We start from the raw sequence: 7549 nt of genomic DNA, 5'->3' as shown, positions 1-7549 counted from the left end.
GGTCTTTTAGTAACATATTAGTAAACAAGGCTCTCCTCGTGTAAGTTTTTGTTCTCGAGGAAGAAAATCTCATTGATTACTTAGAATGCCGGATGAAGCAAGTTACAGCATTGGTTCTTTCGTGATTCACGTATATTGGAAATCTCTTTCTTTAGGAAATGGGATGGCATTCAATTCTAACTTAGGGATTCTCTTCTTCCTGAACATTCATGAAAAGAAGGACTCTGGCTTTAATGCTAAAGTTTAGTACTGGGCCGAGCGTACTTACCTACTTAGACAAGAGGGATACTTATAGATCTCTATGAGCGTAAGGCAAAGTGGGCAAGACTACTTCCACAACTACATTTTCGCTTAAGCAGGACCTGTGAGACCTCGAAGCAACCGTCTACTACTAGTTATAGATGATATTTCTAATTGAATAGAATGGATGCTTCACAGCGGTTCTGCGACAGGCAGGGCAGCCGGGTGAACATAGGCAGTTGTTCCTATAGAACAGAAGTCTTTCTCTAAAGCACGACCTTCTGATTGGACTACGTCTGGTCTCTATCCTTTTTATTTATAAAATGGGTCCTCGATCAAAATGATCTGGTGTCTATGTCCATGCCTGAGGTTGGTAAACCCTATATCTATTGCGGGGTGGTTTGAGGAAGGGACAGCTTGTAACCCACGACTAACTACTACGAAGATTCTGGCGGAGAGCTTTTCACATATAGATAGGTCGGGATGAGGAAGCTCCGTAGTCAACTAATAGATAGAAAATCCACCTTGTGAATCGTGTTTGTCTTAAAGTACTGTCTGAGAAGGAATATACTTGTTCCAATCCCTCTAGTGGCTATACTGATTGACATAGGTAGATTTCGTAGTCAAAGCTCACAGGGCCAAATGCTCTATTGGAGTGGGCACGAACACACACAATCAAGGTTCGAAGAACTTCTACTTCACGCCTTGAGGATTCTATGATGCTCACTCAATGGTGTTGTGGCGATTGCAAGCCATCAATAAACGAGGAAGCCAAATTATGGATCCAGGAAGGCTGCATCATAAGGAAGAGTAGGTGTTGCTATGCTGTTGGCTGGGACTGAGACAGAGAGAGGGGAGCATAGCCCCTATGATCCCGGTAAAGAGTTCCAATTAAGCTCTTCTCAGGTTCTTTCTTTCTCTTCCATTCTTATGTTTATATATTAAAGTGTAGTTTTCTTACTGAAATATAATAATATTAATCTAATATGCCCATTAGTGTTCCAAAAGTACCTTACCGGATTCCCGGAGATGAAGAAGCGACTTGGGTTGACTTATACAATGTTATGTATCGAGAAAGGACACTTTTTTTAGTTCACTGCCCTATACATAGAAAGAAGTGCTTTTCCACCGGTATCAACATTCTATCTGGAATCAGTAGCGATAATTGTTGTATTGTGAGCCAGCCCCGTAAGACACTACGCACCTCCAAATTCTATATGATTTTTCCAATCATTTCATTTATACGAGAGCATACGAGCGGAATACGATACTATCGAGCTTACCGAAAGTGTGAGCTGAAATTCAAGGGTAATCACACCCTTGACTCTATCACAAGCTATTGGAATTGGCTGGAACTTTCTATACCAAAAAGGGATATATATATATATATAGGGGTTTGTTTTATTGGTGCAATAGAGATCTTTCATAGATGGATCCCGATATGATCTTATTGATACGAGAATTAGAATAAAATAAAAGTGTTTTCTGATGCATGCACTCTTTTCTTTAGGTTAATCAGCCCTTACTTGCATTGATTTAAAGGTCCTATTTCCCATTCCTTGCGGACTTGGTAATCTAACAACCCTTCAGGGGAGAGGATTATAGGACACCATAGCTTATCTACCTTGACTTCCGAAACCAGAACTACTTCGGCCTTCCCTCAACTGATTGACCTAGCCAACCTATAACTTATGATGTGTATAGATTGACAAATTGCTGGGTCTACCCTCAGGACGCCCTATAACTTATGTTGGGTGCCAGGGAAGAAAAGAAAGGGAAAGCGGTCTTATTCAAGCAGAAGGGGAGCCCGGATAATTAAATGAAGGTTGGGACAGAACTCCAAAATAACAGATCCTTTCCTACTAGTTTGCTATTCCGGTTGGGAAAGCAAGAAATGGGATAATCATTTCCAGTCAATTTCTCCTAGTTTTCCTTCTGGAATTCCAGTCAGAAAATCAATGAAATAGGATTTGGATCAGAAAATCAGGAGAAGAAAAGCAACTGAACCATAGATCCTGCTTTGGCCAACCCTCAATTACCAAGTTCTTACTATCTAACCTAGCTTTTTTCCATCTATCTAACCTCTGTCTATGAAACCTCGAATGCCTCTATACAGTGACGAAAATAGGGTTGTACCTGTAATAACATCTCTTGATACCAGTATTCTAGCTTATGGTTCATGTGGGATTCCTTGCTACTTCCTATAGCTCTTCTTTTGCAGATACATTAGCAACTTTGGCCTCTATGATTTTGATTACCGAGGGAATCTGATACCAGTCTTGGTGCAATCGTCAGGGTCACCCGCCTATAGTTTTCGCCATAGAAACTTTACAAGATGAGGATGGTTATGATCCTAAAAGGTATGATGACATATAGAAATTCCAAAATAGGTAAAGTCACCACCATAAGCTGAGGTGAAAGATCGAGTTGTACTTTTCAAAACTCTGCCCTGTTTATTACCTATGGTGATAAGTTTTACATAAGATCATTTAACGGGATGCACCTTATCAGGATGCAGATCTAGATCACAAGTAAGCAGTGATGCGTGAGACGATTCTATCTCTTTTCACAAGTACAGAAGGCCATCAAAGATTAGCAAAGCTATACCAAAAATAGGTTCATGTAAGAAAGTGCCTATTAGTTTGCGTAGGAATGCCCCTTTTAGTTTACGGAAGAGTGCACGTAGAATAACAAAAGGGGTTATTCATGTGAAAGCCAGTTTCAACAATACCGAAATCATAACATTAACATTTCTATATTCGAATTTGAGATATATATACTGGACCTGAGTAGTAAGTGTTGACTCATGCGAGTCACTCCTTCTTCGCTTTGACTTCTTGGCTGGCTTGATGCTCAGTCTGGCCAATGGGATGACCCCCTTTTCTCTACTTTGTTTAGCTTTGCGAATGAGAAAGGTTCTTTTAGGCGACTTCGAACCCCATATTCATACCACTTTCCCACCTATGTATTATTTTTTAAAGAAAACTGTAGGAATCTCTCCGAGGGTAGTAGGTCGGGGGAGCACCTTCCCTTTGCCTTATGGGACCCTCGATCATACTCTTTTCTGATAGCCAGAAAGGAATGACCTAACTTACCACTGAGTAGGCACCCTTTTTCTTTTCCTTCTAAACTAGCTGCTCTTGCTCTACCAGTTCGTACTGAACTTTCACTTTCATTTATTTCATTTATAGGCGGGCTTGATTTTTCGATTTGCATTATCCGTTGGATCCAAATCCATATCATTATCCTGATATTTACTAAGTCCAATTTGAGAATACTTTTTTGTTTTTGAGTCCCTTTAATTGACATAGATACAAGTACTCTACTAGGATGATGCACAATAAATAGTCAGGATAGCTCAGTTGGTAGAGCAGAGGATTGAAAATCCTCGTGTCACCAGTTCAAATTTGGTTCCTGGCACAGAACGAACAATGAATGCCTTTTCGGGAAAGAAAAGGGCCACATATTTTTTATAAGGAAAAGCTTTTTTTAAGGGGAAGAATCATCAACAAAAAATCCAGGAAAGAACAGCGAAGGAAAAACGTGAAAAAACAAGTGTTTTCCCGGAACGGAATAGCGGAAATTCCATGCGTTGATCACCAATGTTGCATGTCTTTCCTTAAGCTGGAGTACTTTGAGTTAGAAGGCCTACTTTATTCATCCTTTTAAAGCCTACTTATTCGTCTAGCTATTTCCAATTCTAATAAATAACCCGATCATATCATATCTTGGAAAACCCTAAGACTACCCAAGGTTGTACCCTAAAGTGTTACCTATAGTCTATACTTGTGTATACGTTGCCTTCTGGGGTGGCAAGCTAGAAACAAGTTTTCTAGGTATCAATTCCAATTTAAGTCAATGATCCTCATTTTCTCCAACATTAAGAAGATTATTGGTAAGGTGACCAACCATCACGCAGGATTCCGGGTCGGAGTAGCACCTCTTGCCTGATATATACAGGTCGTTACTGGCGATTCGTTTGTGCCCTATGGTGTTCAATTTCCCGTTTGTTCCCTCCCCCTGGGACGGATCAACCTACTTTGCCCGCTCAGGCGCTCCAAAATGCTCTGACTAGACCGCCGACACCCATGATTTGTCCATCATTCAAAATGGCATTTCGTAAGGGCTCATAAGGTAGGAGGAATCACAGATCCTCCGTGCACTTTCGCCTAGAGTTAGTTTTATTTTTCACTACTGTCTGAGTGGTGGCTAAACCCTGAAACTTTTCCTTGAAATGAAATAAAGATCTAACTTTATTCCAGTAGTGGTTTCCGCAAATGTAGATAATCTTGTTGATTAACACCCACTTTCCATGCCCTGCAATTCAGAGGCCATCACCTCTGGTCTTTTAGTAACATATCAGTAAACAAGGCTCTCCTCGTGTAGCTTTTTGTTCTCGGGGAAGAAAATCCCATTGATTACTTAAAATGCCGGATGAAGCAAGTTACAGCATTGGTTCTTTCGTGATTCACGTATATTGGAAATCTCTTTCTTTAGGAAATGGGATGGCATTCAATTCTAACTTAGGGATTCTCTTCTTCCTGAACATTCATGAAAAGAAGGACTCTGGCTTTAATGCTAAAGTTTAGTACTGGGCCGAGCGTACTTACCTACTTAGACAAGAGGGATACTTATAGATCTCTATGAGCGTAATGCAAAGTGGGCAAGACTACTTCCACAACTACATTTTCGCTTAAGTAGGACCTGTGAGACCTCGAAGCAACCATCTACTACTAGTTATAGATGCTATTTCTAATTGAATAGAATGGATGCTTCACAGCGGTTCTGCGATAGGCAGGGCAGCAGGGTGAACATAGGCAGCTGTTCCTATAGAACACAAGTCTTTCTCTAAAGCACGACCTTCCGATTGGACTACGTCTGGTCTCTATCCTTTTTATTCCTAAAATGGGTCCTCGATCAAGATGATCTGGTGTCTATGTCCATGCCTGAGGTTGGTAAACCCTATATCTATTGCGGGGTGGTTTGAGGATGGGACAGCTTGTAACCCACGACTTACTACTACGAAGATTCTGGCAGAGAGCTTTTCACATATAGATAGGTCGGGATGAGGAAGCTCCATAGTCAACTAATAGATAGAAAATCCACCTTGTGAACCGTGTTTGTCTTAAAGTACTGTCTGAGAAGGAATATACCTGTTCCAATCCCTCTAGTGGCTAGACTGATTGACATAGGTAGCTTTCATAGTCAAAGCTCACAGGGCCAAATGCTCTATTGGGGTGGGCACGAACACACACAATCAAGGTTCAAAGAACTTCTACTTCACGCCTTGAGGATTCTATGACGCTCACTCAATGGTGTTCTGGTGATTGCAAGCAATCAATAAACGAGGAAGCCAAATTATGGATCCAGGAAGGCTGCATCAGAAGGAAGAGTAGGTGTTGCTATGTCGTTGGCTGGGACTGAGACAGAGAGAGGGGAGCATAGCCCCTATGATCCCGGTAAAGAGTTCCAACTAAGATCTTCTTAGGTTCTTTCTTTCTCTTCCATTCTTATGTTTATATATTAAAGTGTAGTTTTCTTACTGAAATATAATAATATTAATCTAATATGCCCATTGGTGTTCCAAAAGTACCTTACCGGATTCCCGGAGATGAAGCGACTTGGGTTGACCTATATAATGTTATGTATCGAGAAAGGACACTTTTTTTAGTTCACTGCCCTATACATAGAAAGAAGTGCTTTTCCACCGGTATCAACATTCTATCTGGAATCAGTAGCGATAATTGTTGTATTGTGAGCCAGCCCCGTAAGACACTATGCACCTCCAAATTCTATATGATTTTTCCAATCATTTCATTTATACGACCTGCAAATAAGATAAGATCTTGGCTCGCCCTAGAAAAAAACAACTATATGCCCTATAAACTTGCTTGCTTCTTTGAATCTCGAAATAACATATAGAAAGTGTTTATGTGATGAGACCATTCTCAATCGATAAATGCGATAGCAGCCTATGTGTTTCACGGGCAGCCGGGCAATAGGGGAAGGTTGTGAATCCGGCGAACCGATCGCTTTAAGAACGTGATTGTCTTCTCTCACTCAGTTATCAATTGACAAAGATGACCCATTCTTTTTCGCACTAAAAACGACAATGGTATGGTACTTTTTCTTCAAATCGAGATTGTGTGGGTGTCCGCTCATGTTCACATTACATGCTAAATCAGGCTTTCCTTGGAAAAACGAAGGACAACCCCTATCTCAGTCTCCTTTCCTTTCTCTTTTCGAGAGCAGAGATTAAAAAGATGGACAGTAACAATCGCGTAATATCAATTTATCGGCCTCATCATCGAAAGCGGCTTCCAATTGCTCGGAAATTCTCAGCTATATGGGGGACTTTGATGGTGAGCAAAAAGAATTGATCAAGAAATTGGTAAACATTCGCATGATCGATGGTAAAAGAACGAGAGTTCGTGCTATTGTTTATAAAACTTTTCACCGCCTATCGAACTGAACGCGATGTAATAAAACTTATGGTTGACGTCGTAGATAATATAAAGCCAATATGCGAAGAGGTCAAAGTAGGAGTCGCAGGTACTATTTGTGATGTTCCTAGGATTGTAGCCAGGGATCGTCAACAAACCTTAGCTATTAGTTGGATCCTTGGAGCAGCTTTCAAACGACGTATAAGCTACAGGATAAGCTTAGAGAAATGTTCATTTGCTGAGATAATGGATGCTTACCAAAAGAGGGGAATTTCACATAAGAGAAGGGAGAATCTTCATGGACTGGCTTCCACCAATCGGAGTATCGCGCATTTCAGATGGTGGTAAAGTGATACCACATAAGGAGCTCTTCCTCATTCAGTCATACTCAACAAAAGTAAGAAATGTTTGACCCGGATCCTTTTTTCATCTTCATATAGAAAGAAAATCGGCCTTCCTCATACTCCCCCCTTCATTCATAGAGTTGGAGGAATCCACAAGAGGCCTGCCCATTCATAATTTCATAAAAGAACCATTCTTTTTATGAAAACTCTTGTTCCAACCTCACCTCAGTTCGAATGAATACGAAAGGGGGATCAATCAAATCAATAAGCCATGAATGAAGAAGTAGTGGGCCTTTCGCCTTATTTCGTTTGACTCGTGGAGCTGAGAAATCTACTTCAAAGAGAGGGAAAGCGTGCTAGTCCGAAAGAACAAGCAAGGGATGAGCACACGGGAGCGAAATCCGTTGCGCCCACGCGCATACATTTTCTTGCTGGGTAATTTCTCAGAAAGTTTTTGTGTTGTTGATTCCTATTCCAAGGTGTTGTGCTTTTTCCCCTATGCCGCCTATTGGTACTAGTGGA

At 40.9% G+C, this 7549-nt stretch overlaps 1 non-coding gene and 1 pseudogene across 1 annotated transcript; both read left to right on the top strand.

Moving 5' to 3' along the window:
* Positions 1–3587: 3587 nt before the first annotated feature.
* On the top strand, positions 3588–3660 carry TRNAF-GAA (transfer RNA phenylalanine (anticodon GAA)). The gene has a single exon. It is a non-coding gene; the product is annotated as a tRNA-Phe (tRNA).
* A 2856-nt stretch (positions 3661–6516) lies between these two features.
* LOC123088299 (ribosomal protein S7, mitochondrial-like) lies at positions 6517–7146 on the top strand (annotated as a pseudogene).
* The last annotated feature ends 403 nt before the right edge of the window (positions 7147–7549 follow it).

This window comes from Triticum aestivum, chromosome 1B, assembly GCF_018294505.1.
Source record: "Triticum aestivum cultivar Chinese Spring chromosome 1B, IWGSC CS RefSeq v2.1, whole genome shotgun sequence".
Classification (NCBI taxonomy): domain Eukaryota; kingdom Viridiplantae; phylum Streptophyta; class Magnoliopsida; order Poales; family Poaceae; genus Triticum; species Triticum aestivum.
This window is presented reverse-complemented; position numbering and strand designations above follow the sequence as displayed.